Source organism: Myotis davidii, unplaced genomic scaffold (genome assembly GCF_000327345.1).
Source record: "Myotis davidii unplaced genomic scaffold, ASM32734v1 scaffold132, whole genome shotgun sequence".
Classification (NCBI taxonomy): Eukaryota; Metazoa; Chordata; class Mammalia; order Chiroptera; family Vespertilionidae; genus Myotis; species Myotis davidii.
This window is the reverse complement of record NW_006285258.1, coordinates 462-15674: the sequence shown is the minus strand read 5'-3', so window position 1 is coordinate 15674 and position 15213 is coordinate 462. Positions and strand designations below refer to the sequence as shown.

Sequence of the window (15213 nt, the reverse complement as noted above, 5' to 3'; positions counted from 1 at the left end):
CATTTCATGACATTGATGAAAGATATTGTATATATTGTTAAAAAATGTCACATACATTGATCAAAGAAATATTGTCTGTGTCCAATAATTATGTCTCTATCACTAGGACTTAGGGACTTAGGTTGGGGATGAAAAAAATGTAGGGAGAGCATGATTGCCTTCTTCTCATTTGGAAAGTCTGTCGCAGCAGACAGATCAGTCTCCCTCTGTGCTGCCCTTTAGGGCCATAGGAGGATCAATGGGTGGAAGGTGAAGAGAGGCAGCCTGAGGCTCCACAGAAGGAAGACTCATCTAAATTATTAGATCAGGTCACATTGGCATGAGCTGCCTTGGGAGGTAAGAGCTCCCTGGTACCAGAAATGTACTGAGCTATGCTTTGGCAGAACAGTCACTGCAAGTGGTCCAGCACTAGAGAGCACTTAAAGAAACAACATCTCAGCTCCCTTTTACTCCAGGTATTCTTGGGCCCTGGGTCTCACGGCGCAGCAGCCTGCTTAGAACCCTCTCTCTTGTCTTCACACAACCGAAACCAGCTTCTTGAACACTTTCCCCAACAGGCAAACAGGAATATCTATATTTTTTTGGTATCCTTTTGGGTTTATCCTCAATTCTTCCTTACTTTTCCCTCATTTAGGCAGAAAGTATTTACTCCCTAGTGGAAATACAGACATACTTGAAATTCTTGTAAATTCTGAAATTTAAAATAAATTGTCAGTTTTCTTTTTTTTATGTTTTAGAGACAATTTTTTTAGAGCTATTTTAGGTTCATGGGAAAATTGAGGGGGAAATAGAGAGATTTCCTATTTAGCCCCTGCCCCACCCAGACGCAACCTCCCCATTATCAACATTTGAACCAGAGTGGTACTCAGCCCAAGTGTGTACTCTACATCAGGGTTCACTCTTGGTGTTGTACGTTTTAAGGGTTTGGACAAATGTATAATATCTGTCCATTATTATAGTGTTTCTTTTTATAAAAAGCATAGTACCACTCTGGTGAAAGATGAGAAGGTTGCCCATATGTGAATGCAGGGGTATATGGGAAATTTCTGTACCTTTCTCTGAATTGTACTGTTTCCTGAAATTTCTACCAAAAAAGCCAATATATATTAAAAACCAAAAGTATTTATATAAAAAGACCTCGACCTGCCACCTTCCTGAGAAGGGCATTGTGCTGCTCTTCCATGAACTCTTTTGATCTTTTTATCAACAAGAAAGAACTGGCGTACTCAAACTTCACAACTGAATTGAGTGTAATATAGGAACTGTTTTAAAAATATGGACAGGGTTTAGGAAATAAATTGTGCAGATGGGTCTAATAGTATTGGTGCGATTACCACCTTGAAAAAGCAAGAGACAGGAGCAGTTCTAAAAACCCGGTGAGGGTCACCGTATGGAAAGAAATACCACCTAGAGCTCTAGCCAATGTGGATCAGTGGGTAGAGCATCAGCCCAAGGACAGAAGGCTCACAGGTTCAATTCCATTCAAGGGCATGTTTCTCGTTTGCAGGCTTGATCTGTGGCCAGTCTCTCTCACATCCATGTTTCTCTCTCTCTCTGTCTCTCCCCCTCCCTTCTACTCTCTCTAAAAATCAATGGAAAAATATTCTCCGGTGAGGATGAACAAAGAAAAAAAGAAAAGAAATACTGCTTGGACCTGGGCCCCTGGTAGAGAGACCAAGCCAACCACCTTGACGTGGCAGGGATGGAGCTGAGGGGAACCTCCATCATCCTCACTTTCCGCCCATCCTCTGTCACCTAATAGAATCTGTCACTGTAGAACCAACTGGAAGCCAGAGGGCAAGGGCACTTGTCGATGCTGTCCACCTGGGTCAGTGTCACAGGGCATAGAGAAGGATGGAGAAGGGTGCAGAGTGGACATGGAGAGGCCAGTGGACAGTTTCCAGCTCTGCCCTCTTTCAGAGCAGGCACCTTGGTAGCCATTACTATCTGTTGTCCTTGTTGCCTGGAATGCATATCCTTAGCCAAGCCTATTTAACTGATTAACACTTGCAGTTGGCCCTAAAGTGAGATTAAAAGCAGTCATTTTAAAAGAAAAATTCTATCTTCTATCAGGGCTAAAAAAATTATCAACAGTAAATACTTACGTGGCAATAAAATATTTGGGTCCACCTAAGAGAAGATTTTATACGAGATATATAAAATCTTCTGCTTCCAAAAATGCTTTATCAGAATTGAATAGGTCATTCTCTCAAGGAAACCATGGACATCTTATTGTTTTTTCTCCCCACAGCCATCTGGTACTATCTTTGATGTGAAATCTGTGATATCCCATCTAATTTCATTCTAAATATTCATATTCAATGAAACATTTCATCATCTTGTTTAGATAATCAAAATATTCACTTTTATTAGATGTACAGAACATAATTTCAATGTTAATATTTGTGGTAGAGCATCTAACAAGTTGCCAAGAGAAGATATACACTTTGTTTATGGGATATGAAATACCACAGTGTTAGGAAATCAATGAGGTTATTACTGTAGAAAGGGAAATGGGGCTAGCTGGCATCCCAGATTCTGTGCACATACATCCCCCTCCTCACCCAGAAGAAATTATCAGAAAGCTAGTGAGTCTGGTGTTTAAACATAAATTCACCTGTAATTTGGTGCTTTTCAATTGAGGTTTTCAGAGCTCAATTTCAGTTTCATCTCAAAGTGGAATTTCAGAGTTACTTGACAATAACAGGTTTGCTCTTGAAAAATGAAAGTGCAAAGAGAAATCTGGATCACACCCCCCCCACCCCCACTTACCCTGCTGTAGACTTTCAGCCTCTTCCAGAGTGAAGAGCATGCTCAATGTTGATGGAAACACAGTGAGCTATCTTGCGGGAAATACTTCAGTGCAATCCAATGTTTATTGCAGCAGACATATCTGAAAATCGCTGAGAATTTCATAGCACAAAAAGCCAAAGCTTGGCGTAACCTAGTAGATTTACATATTTCATCTCCTGTAAAATCTAACATGCTTCTGGACTCAACCAAAATATATGTAAATAAGCCCTGATGGAGTCCCATATTTTGATTATGAATTTCTTTAATTTTGTATATAGAAGGGTTTTCTTTGACATGCATCCAACCGGAAGAGCTGAAAAGACAAGAGCAAAGGTGTGCTGTGCTGCCCTCAAAGAAGAGATCTAGATGGTCTCTAGAAAAGAAATCATCCCCTTAGAGTTAGCATAAGTTCTCCATTTGAGGGACCGGGTTGGAAGAAGGTGGTTGAACTGAGTATTTGGAGACATTTTCTGAGATTGCTTAGATTCTGTTGGTGATACAAGAGGGATTAAAGGTACAAAACTGTAGCTAATAAAAACTAAAAATCAAATATTTTTAATACTTTGGAATTCAATTATGTTCACATTTGATAGAAAATAAAACTATTGTTAGAATTCCTAAAAAATTAGGGGAAAGACTAAAAGGAAAAATATAATTCATTGTCAGGAATTAGATATAAAGTTGGTAAAAAAAAAATCTATCTTGTGGTCTTAGTTTAATCTGTTTTTAGATAGTACTGCTCAATTATTCTATACCAGTTACATTTAAGAATATAACAGGACTCAGTTCAGGTCATTAATATATGACTCTCTTACAATTTACTTTTTGATAACTATTGTGTAGTGAGAATACTTTTATTCAGATTCAACATGTTGTTTTTTTCTAGAAAATATTCAAAGCGTATAGATGCCTTTACTAAGTAAAGCTGGAACTTGTACAGATTAATCAAAAGGACATTTTCAGTATGAAACATGAAAAGCTACCCATTGGTCAAATAATTGGGGGTTAGGCAGAGGGAGAATCCAGGATATATTGCATTTGATCTCAATTGTATAAATATATCCTGAGAGACATCCTGCTTAGTTCTTTTGCAATAGAGTCAGTTTGGGAAGCAATATATAATTTTTACTGTTTTACTATATCATGTGCATTTTGTACATCTTACAGTGTTTGGTAATAAAAACAAAAATATGGAAAGGGTTTGTCAGAGTGTGAAAATGACAAATGATCATATATTTATGTTTCAGGTGGGAAAGGAGGTAGAAAATAGTGTACAATGGTCATAGTTTCTCTTAAATTATTGTACCATTTAAGAAATAAGATCAGTCATTGCTTACTTCCCCAAAGTAGTCTCTCAATTGGTAGAAAGAAAAAAGCAATAAAATAGTTAGCAATTAGCAAGAAACAGGATATAATTATTGTGCTTAGGCCAATGGTTTCAGCATTTCCTTTCGAAATCCTGCAGATGTACACAGAGCAGAGACTAAGCATTCTTTGTCCCCAAGGTCATACTTTCTTACATGGGTGACCTTGGTCAAAACACCAAAAACCTCATTATGTGTCAACACACTGCTTTACCACTCCCCAGCAGTTTCTGGTCATTTGGGGATGCCATTCTCATCACTCCAAATGGCATACAAAACACTTTACAACCTGACCTCTGCCTGCCTCTTCAGCCTCATATCCTGACACCCACATACCTACTCATCACCATAGTGTATCACAATTAACTATTGTAGCTCCTAAGTGGACTCTTTCCTCAAGCCCCCATGCCTTTCTTTTCTCATTCAATAAATATTTGGGGGTGGGGATAGCCATATACCATACCAAGGGCAATTGTATAAATAGGGAGTAAGGCAACACGATTTAAGGCCTGCAGTTTATGGTCTAGTGTTGTTAACAAAGAAAACACCCACACTCTGCCAGAAATAAACAAACAAATAAATAAACAAACAAACATAAATTAATTAATGACAGATGGTGCTAGGTGCTGGGAAGGAAAACAAAAACCCCAGTGTTAACAGAGACTGGATGGGGATGTCGGGGAGGAGGTGGTGATGTTTAAAATGTGCCAGGTGAACCTGGGGCCAAGATTCCTGAGAGAGAGGAAACAGCATGGGCAGGTTCTAAGTGTGAAAGACTTTCTCAGGTTCAGGTTCAATGACTTGAATAAAGGCCAGGGTAGCTATAGTTGGTGTGTGTGTGGTGGGTGGGGAGGGGATGTGCAGAACAAAGTTAAGATGAAGGGGTAGCCAGTTGTCAGACTAAGCAGGGCCTTACAGCGCATAGCAAGGAGTTTTGTTTCAGTGAAATCAGAAATTATTGGTTGGATTTAAGCAAAGTTGCATCATGATTCAATTCATGTTTATAAACAAATGCTGTAGCTTCTGTATGACAAACAAGTTAGAGAATCACAAGAGAGAAAGTGAGTGGGACAGGTACTTAGGAGACTGTTCTGGAAGACCAGAAAAGGGAGCAGAGTGGATGCGTTCAAGAATTCACAATGCAATTGAGGTTCCCTCTTTTCTGACTGATTTCTACTACCTTAAAGTCCCAGCCCAAGCAACACCTCCTTTACAAAGCTAATCCCTTACAAAGGGGATGGAAAGCCCCTCAGTCCCCACAGGGTTCCACAGTGTGACCTACCATAATATTGGCTGCTCTGCCTGCCACCTAAAAGACTGAACTTTTTTGAGACAATGGTTGTGTCTTGCCCATTCCTACACTCTTGGCCCGAGCCCAGAGCCCCATGCATGAGGTGTCAAACATGTGTGGGAATCCTGTCCTCTGGACTGTGGGTGAGCTCTTCCCGGGGCATGAAACACTGAGTGGGAGTCAGATCTAAGGGCTTGCAATTGATTCCGATCGTGAAAGGACCGTGGAGGAGCCACTGCATACCAAGAACACCTATAACTGTACAAAGTGACCAAGAAATCAGACAGGAAGCCAAATTGATTTTCCATGGCCATTTCAGGGGAAGGAGTTCTTGACTAAGGTGGCCTCTCTCCAAAGTACTTCGGGTTCCATTAGAACCCTGCTGCAACAATTGCAGTTCAGAATCTCTTGCTTGCAACACACAGTTTAGCAGACACTGTCATTTTTGACAAGGGGTTTGCACTTATATCGGTCATGTGCCTGGAAACTGTTGGACAGAAATCATAGCCAAGCTATCACCACAGGCTCCCATTACCTTCAAACAGATTCATTTTAATTCCTCTCCATAAAGATTTCTCTCCATAAAGGCTTAAGTGCCTCAGACGAACCAGGGGTTGTGCCTGGCTGTTAGGACAGAGATGATGTCAGGATATTTGTAAAGGGTGTCTCTGTTCCCGAGGGACTCACGGTTCCATAGAGGAAACAACTAAAAGAGCATTGCAATCGAAAAAGCTGAGTTATAATGGGAATGTGTAACATATGTATATTCCTGGTGGAGAAAGCATAATAGTATAATTTATTCATTCTTCTGGGAAGAAGAGAGTATATATTTATTCAGAAAGAAGCTTAAGTTGAGCTGGATCCTAGCAGTTAATCTCTGTGTCTGTGTGTCAACTTCTCAGAGGCAGGGAAGCCTAAGACTTAAAGGCATTGGGTCCAGAGCTCAACCGTCTATGTTCACATCCATTCTGTTACGGCCTGTGTCACAACTGCCAAACTATTAAACAGCCCTTCACCCCGGCTTTCTCAGCTGTTAAAGGGCTAATAAGAGCTTGTGCCCCATCGTGTTGCTGTGAGGATTAAATAAGTCTGTGCTTATGAACATGAACATGTTATTCCAGGCAGAGGAAATAGTATGAGCAGAGGGGATGGGCGTCCAAGCCATGTCAGGGAAGAACAAATCTCCGGTGTGAACAGGCTGCAGGATGGGTTTGGAGAACATTGGAGGGGAGGTTGGAACATGGTTTGTGGCCCAGATCCTGAAGAGCTTTGCAAACCACACCAAGACATTTGGATCCTGTGCTAATGGGAATGAGGAACTGCCAAGGAGTTCAAATGGGGGGTAGTGTGATCAGGTAAAGAAAATGAGAGGCTGAGGGTTCAGGCAGGAGGTGACAGTGGTGATCCATGAGAGAGGACTCCAAACCGGGACTAGGGGGAATGCTCACCCTATGGCCTGACCTGCGGAATTTAAGGTTTCCCAAATGTTTTCACCAAGAGTTCTTTTCTCCTTATATAATCAAAAAGTTTTTCAGGACTCAGTTTGGGGAATGCTGACGTAACATCTCATTTTTAAAATGTTTTTATTTTATTTCTTTACATCCTTCTGCATCTCACGTTGTTCATTTTTTTTATAACCCAGTGGGGAGTCACAATCACGGACAAAAGTACTTGTAAGTTACCTGATGATGATCAGTTTAGCAGACCAATAATAAATGAGTGAGTTTCCATGGAAACCCAATGTATGCTGATTTTCACCTTAGCCAGCCCTCCGCCATATTGCTCTCCCCCTTTTGCTGTGGGAGAAGCTTCATGAGAGAGCAGTGTAATAGCAGTGGTATTGGGAAATAGGAATATGTATTTGGCATATATTTTAGATTCAAAGGAGAAAAATGATGCTCTGGAGTCTTAGAATGTCCTTCTCAATGCATTTGGCACCATTTTCTCTGAAGACAAAAATGACAAGTTCTTGGGCTATACTAGGTATTATTCTAAGTGCTACATACAGAAACATACACAAACACACACACTGTTTTATCTTTACAATAACCCTATAAGAAGCAACTGTTTTTCTCTCTTTTTTTAATATATTTTTGATTTCAGAAAGAAATGAAGAGAGAGAGGGAGGGAGATAGAAACATCAATGATGAGAGAGAATCATTGATCAGCTGCCTCCTGCATGCCTTTTACGGGGTTTAGAGCCCCAAACTAAGGACATGTGCCCTGACCAGGAATCGCACCATTACCTCCTGGTTCATAGGTTAACAGTCAACTACTTAGCCACACCAGCCGGGCTATTATCTCTACTTTATGAATGAGGTAACTGAGTCACAGAGAAGACCAAAGTCACAAGGAGGGTCAGTGGCATCAGTGGTGTAAATAAATGTTGAAGGAATATGTGAGTGAATGAGTGATTGAGTGAACATAATGAATGAACAAAAGATTGGTGGTAAACATTAGAAAAGGAACCTGTAAAAGGCTTGCTGAGGGTTCGAAATAAGACATTAGTCCCTACTTGAACCTGTCAATAGCTCTCACTCAGCTTTTAGGTACCTAGCCCTGTGCTAGGCATCATCAGAGGACAAAGGCATAAATATCATCAGTCAGTTAACATTCCCAGAGCATACACTAGTGCTAAATACTAGGGAATCCAAAACAAATGAGATATAATCCCTAATCCAATCCCTACTCTCAAACACCTCCTAATCAACTGGGAGGGAGATGATATAAAACAGCTCTACATGCAGACGCCAGGTTTATAAACCTGCTGTTTCCATAAAACATACCTAGAAAGGTATAATAGGAAAATATAGTTCATGAATTATGTAATAAAGACCAAAGTGCAGAACAATATTGAGTAAGAATGGCTCACTACAGGTTCAGGACTAGAGAAAAAATTTTTGATGGGTCCAGATTATTAAACAATGGATGATGTGAAGAAGAGCATACCAAGGAGGGGAAGCAGCAGCCACTAATGTGGATAAAAGATCAGGGAAACTGTAAAAGGTTTTTTTAAAAAAGGCCTCTGGTCTTTGCCATTGGAGAAGGATTTAACTGACCTTGAATTACGAAATTACCCAGAGAGTATAGTGCTAACCACAAACTATTAATTCTTCTGAAAGCAGAGGCCTCCCTTAGATATTTCATGATTTCTCCCAATCTTTCTGCTTTGGAGTTCTTCAGTCTTCAGAGCCCTAGAAACATTCTCTTCCATACACCTCCAATTCTTTTGTTTCCCAGGTTGGCAGCAAGGTGTTCTGAGTCATTTGTTCACACAACATAGAGACTCTGCCTTCTTACTAGTTTAGAATTCTGTTCTTCTCTGACCCGTCCTTGACCCCAGATGAAGCACAGCTGAGCACGAGTGAAATTAAGCTCATCCTTATGCTAAGAGGTAGACACAGGCCCGCAGCCTCTTTGTGCTGCACTTTTATATGAGTGCAGCTCATGTGTCACAGCAGGCAACCTGGTTCTGGCATACAGCAAGCCCTGACTGCCATCAATCTGCTTCCAGAACCATCTACCCAACCATCACAAGATATCACTTTGGGGCTGACATCTTTGGGGCCAGTCCCAACCAGGAGATGTGAGTCACCCAGGGATGACAGTCTGATCAAAATGCATGATGGATAGGGCCTAACCATCATCCCATCACTCATGAGCAAGGAGGCAAAAATTGTCAAGGTAGGAGTGTCAGGTGTGGGGAAGGTAATTTCTGACATGTGATTAATGCCAAGGAGCCAGCAATCACCCAGGTACTGCCAAGAGAAATGGGCAGTTATATATATTTTTTTCTATGACAGTGCCTCCCTTCCCCCACTCTTGACCTCTGGTTTTGTAGTGCTGCAGAAAAGGCTCATGGATGGATTTTTTTTTTCTTTCCCAGATTTTATATATTTATGCCCCTCAAAATCTAGAGCTTACATACATGCTACATACACACCTACACTAAATGTAACTCTAGTTGAAACCTCAGCCCCATCATCATTTGGAAAACAACTGCAATGTTCCGCAGTTGATATTACTCTGATGGTCATTAAAAACGAAATAGCTCAGTCTGCCTGGGGCCAAAGTTGGTTTCGTCCATGACCCTGAGCAAATGATTACACCTCTCTGTGTCTCAGCTTCCTCATCTATAAAATAAGATTGTTTAGAGGATTAAAGGAGGATTTCTCACCTTTGTGGTTATGGTAAATAATTAATAAATGCTAGGTAATGTCATTATTGTCCCTTGCTGTGCTTCTTATATGTGAGAGAAACATTCAAAAACTGCAAAGATTTTGTGGCACATAGGACATCTGAAAGAACAGGTAAAATGGGCAAGGGCAGAGGGCACTTTGAACACAAAATGGGTAAGGGTCCTTTGAAATAGGACATAGAGCAAAATAGCAGAAGGTAGGGAACAACAGCCACACTGAGGGTGAAGGGGGTCGAATATATGGTGATGAGAGGAAACTAGACTCAGCACACAATGCAATATACAGATGATAAATTACAGAATTGTACACCAGAACCTATATAATGTTATTGGTTTTGCATTTTACATTTTGGTTTATAATCCATTTTGAGTTGATTTTTGTAAAGGGTATTAGGTCTGTGCCAGTTTTTTGGATATCCAGTTGTTCCAGCATCATCTGTTGAAGAAACTATTAGCTCCATTGCGTTCTCTTTGCTTCTTTGCAAAAATCAGTTGACTACATTTATAAGGGTCTACTTCTGGACACTCTATTCCAGTGATTTTCAGGCACACTAGTGTCCTGCAAGAATTCTTAAAACATGCAACACCTGACTAGTTAGGGGTACTGCCCTCTTTTCCCTTAGATTGTCAAATAAAAAAAAATAACAACAGCCAACACAACACGAATTATGTGGTGTGAATGAATCAAAATTATACCTATTTTTTTGTCAGATCAGCAAAAAATATATATTTTGGTGTGCTGCAGAATTTTACTAATTAGTTTATGTGTGCCATGGGATGGAAAAGGTTGAAAATAGCTGCTCTATTCTGTTCCATTGATCTATCTGTCCATTCTTTCACTAATACCATGCTGTCTTGGTTATTATAACTTTATAGTAAGTCAAAGTTTGGTAGTGTCAATCCTCCAATTTTGTTCGTTTTTAATATTGTGTTGGCCATTTTGAGACTTTCACTCTCTATAAATTTTAGAACCAGTTTGTCAATATCCATAAAATAACTTGCTGGGATTTTGATTGAAATTGCATTGGATCTATCAATCAAGTTGGGAAGAATCAACATCTTGACAATATTGGCTCTTTCTAACCATGAACATGAAATATTTTCCTTTTAGTTTTCTTGATATTGTTCATTCCATTCTGTAGTTTTCCTTATATAGATTTTACACATGTTTTGTTAGAGGTATACCTAAGTATTTCATATTTTGTGATGCTAATGTAAATGATATTGAGGAGTTTTTCATCTTAAAATCCACTTGTTCATTGCTGGTATATAGGAAAGCAATTGGCTTTTATACATCATCCTTTTATCCTGCAACCTTAATATAATTACTTATTAGTTTCAGGAGTTTTTTTTTTTTTAAATTCAGATTTTCTACACAGGCAATAATATCATCTGCAAACAAAGACAATTTTATGTCTTCCTTCTTAATCAGTATGCCTTATATTTCCTTTTCTTGTCTTATTGCATTAGTAAAAACTTCCAATATGTTGTTGAAAAGGAGTAGTGAGAGGGGACATTCTTGTATTATACCTGATCTTAGTGGGAAAGCTTCATGTTTCCGCAATTAAGTATAATGTTAACTGTAGGTGTTTTTTTTAAATATATATTCTTTATCAAGTTGAGAAATCTCCCCTCTATTAAATGGCTGTTGGATTTTGCAAATATTTTTCTGTATCTATTGATATGATGATGTTATTTATCTTTTTTAGTTTATTGATATGATGTATTACATTACTTGATTTTCAGATGTGGAACCAACTTTGCATAGGTGGGATAAATCCCATTTGGTTGTGGTGAATAATTATTTTTATAATTTCTTCTATTTGATTTGCTAATATTTTGTTGAGGATTTTGCATCCTTCTTATCTTTGTTCTTGCATATGTGAGGTTTTTTTTTCCCCCCCTCTTGCTTCTTTCAGGATTTTCCTTTATCCTTGATTTCCTATCATTTGAAAGCCATATGCCTAGGTGTAGTTTTTGCCATTCATCCATCTTGGTGTTCTCTGAGCTTCCTGAATATATTTGTTGTTCGACATTAATTTAGGAAAATTTTAAGTCATTATTGTTTCAAGTATTTCTTCTGTTCATTTACTCTTTCTTCTCCTTCTGATATTCTCGTTATGCACATGTTATACCTTTTGTAGTTGACCCACAGTCCTTGAGTATTCTTTGGTTCCCCGCCCTGCCTCCCCCCGCCCCCCCAATATTTGTTCTCTCTGCTTTTCAGTTTTCAAGGATTCTATTGACATATCCTGTAGCTCCAAGATTCTTTCCTCAGCTATTTCCAGTCTATTTATAAGCCTATTGAAGGTATTCTTCACTTCTGTTTCAGTATGTTTTTTGGTTCTTTCTTAGGATTTTTATCTCTGCTTATATTGGCCATCTATACATGTATACTATCCACTTGGACCTTTAAAGCCCTTAGCATATTAATCATAGTTGTTTTAAATTCCAGTCTGACATCTTTAACGTCCTTGCCATGTCTGGTTCTGAGGTTGTTCTATCTCTTCAAAGCCTTTTTATGCTTTGTAATTATTTTCTTGATAGTGAGACATGATGTACCAGATAAAAGGAAGTAGTATCAATAGGTCTTTAGCAAGCGTGTGGGGGACAGGAAGTATTCTAGAGTTCTATGATTAGGTCTCAGTCTTTCAGTGAGCTTATGCCCCCAGACTGTGAACTTTATGTGTGTCCCAGTCCCCTCCCTCACACCCTTCCCTTATGTGAGACAAAATGGCTAGAAGGTCTGGAATTTGTATTTTTCTTTCTCAGGTCACTTAGGGTCTTATCCAACCCCAGCAGATGAGGCTCTGGTGAATTCCTCCTGGGGGCAGGCCTTGTTAAGGAGAAAAGAATGCTCAGGTGTATTTCAAAATAGTTTCTTTCCCCCTTTGCCTGCGAGAAATATGAAGGGATTGTGCTAAGTCTCACCATATTGTGCACCCCATCCCCTGGAGTTTTTAACTCTCAGACTTGTCCACACTGAGCCTCCAGCACTTTATCCATTATAGTTCAGGCTTCCCTCCCCCAGCATAGGGTCCCCCGGCAGCTTTCACCTCTGCTTCCATAAGTTGTGCTTGTGTTTGCCGTCTCTCCAATCTCAGGAGCAGAGGCTCGCCCTGTTTTCTCTCCTATTTTAGATCCAAGAGGAGTTGTTCATTTTTCAGTCTGTTCAGCTTTTGACTTGTGAGAACAAAATGGTGAATTCCAAGCTTCTTGCCTTGGAACTGGAAACTAAAAGTTTCTTTTACCTATTTTTCTAAAATTTATTACATATCACCCTAGCTATTAAATAGAAATCACTGCCTAATATTTAAGCCTTTCTTAATGACTCCGAGTCTTTACCAGGAGCATTAATTAATTCACAATGTATGAAATAACAGAAGACCTGCAGGCATAAAGGGCTCATTTGCCTCTATATTAAGTGGCCCAGCTTTTCTACCTCCTCCCTTGCTCCTAGTGGCTAATAGGAAACCTGCCAGTAGCTTTTCCTACCCTCTCCTAATAGGAAGCTAAGTGGACAAAAGATTCCTTGGTAAAGAGTACCATCAGTACTCCTGTCTGCGATAACTTCTTGCCCTGCCCTTCTCTGAGGTAGACTCCATCAGGATTTGCTGGATTTATTTGATCTGAGTACTTTTGTGCCATATGGGTGGTATTTCTGTTCTCTGAATTCTCTTCTCTCCAGGTTCCAATTGTGAATCAGGCTCCATTCATGTCATACTCACTAACTTGTGAAAGTACTTAAACTAAGCTGATATTAAAAATCGGTTGCTTGAGAATATCTCCAACCTATAGGATGATGCAGGTTTAGTTCAAATATCATCTCCTTCATGATACTTTCCACAATTCCTTTAGTCAAGTTCCTTCTCTAGATTCAAAGCCTATTAATTTTATACTTATAATATTTGTGTTATTGTATCTTCAATAAATATTGCACCTGCAGTTCAATAGGTTATGTGTGCCTGTCTGCCTGTGCCCTACTCTATGCTACTACCAACATTGTACCCAGTCCCACTGTACCCCGCAACTCTAATTTTAAATACTAGAATCTGTTTAAATTCATAGCAAAAGCTCAATATTTGCTGCATGCGAACATTCTTATGAAATGTGATCAAACCTGCTAAGTCTGACTACCAGTTCCTCCAAAAGCACAGTGACTGGGTAAAAAGTCTCTGGGCCGGAATACCCGGAGGCGTGTCTCAGTCCTGCTGTCTCCAACGGTTGAAATGAACATCCGTCTTTGTGTATCTAACTGCCCTTCAGAATTCCCTCCACGTTTATCTACTTAATGTGCATCATATTACTAGGGCACTCTGCCCTGGCTACAAATCCTCCTCAGATAGGTTCCTTCACTTTGTCCAGCACTCCTCATCCTAGTCAGATTCCCTTTTCTCTTCTGTAATTTTCTTCACTGATTCTGTCTCCTCCACGCACTTTCATTCTCTAGCTTAGACGCCACAGGCCTCCCTTTGGCTGCTGGTTGCTTCCCTGGGGCTCCCTGCCCTCCTCAGGCCAGACATTTGGCTACCAGTTGTCTGCAGTCTCTCTACCTACCAACTGCCCCATGGGAGACTGATTGTATTGCTGTATTTTTCTCTTTCTCACCCGATATATCACAAAAGAGTTATTTACTTGAACAGGAGGCTCATTCCCCCAGGAGACAGACCAGAAATTCTTTCCATGGCACTTCAGGTTCTCTCATTTTCCCTTCAGTAAAGCAGCAGGGTCCTGAGCCTGGGTTTTTAAGACGTCACTTTCCATATGAGTTTCACTGGCCTTAGCGGTCTCTGTTTTGACTGCTTTTTTTTTTTTTTTTTGCTTTTTTTCTTCTGTTATCCCTTCATTGACAGAGAAGCAAGTGATATTAATATTGTTCTACTTTCTGATAGCAATACCCTGGTTTCTACCTTTAATGACTTGATAATAATGGACTTCAGTTTTTGATCACCAGCAGTACCAAAATTTTTTTCTGAATTCTATGTTCTGTTCCCATCCTCTAGGATTCATATCTGCTGTGAACTTCAGTTTAGAGATGTAGTTTGCTTTTTATTATCAACCAACATAACAGCAATTCAATTAGTGTAGCTGTTTCAAAACCAATTTTTATTGATAGATAGATGGATGAAAAGACAACTAGCTAGCCAGCTAGATGCTTTTCTCTGAGGGTTTCTGAGCCTTGGGACTATTGATAATTTTGTTTAGATATTTCTTTGTTGTGGGGGCTTTTCTGTTTATTGCAGGATGTTTCACAGTTTCCCTGGTCTCTCTTTACCCACTAGAACTAGATAGTAGTCTTTCCAACCTTACACCCCCCAAGTTTTTTAATAAAAAATGTCTTCAGATATAACCAAATGTTCATGGGAGGCAAAAACGCCACCAGTTAAGAGTCAGTGTTTTAAGTCCATTTTACTCTAAACTATTACTAAATAATAATGACAAAAGTGAATTTAATATACATTGAGTAAATACTGTAAGCCACGCCCTTCGGAAAGCAACTTTCACACATGAACTTATTCTGTACTTACAAGACTTATGGGTTAAGTATGAGAAAAAAACTAGGATTT

At 39.6% G+C, this 15213-nt stretch overlaps 1 pseudogene; it reads left to right on the top strand.

Annotated features, from left to right (window-relative positions):
• Positions 1–15213, top strand: part of LOC102763939 — a 199441-nt pseudogene that overhangs the window by 183781 nt on the left and 447 nt on the right.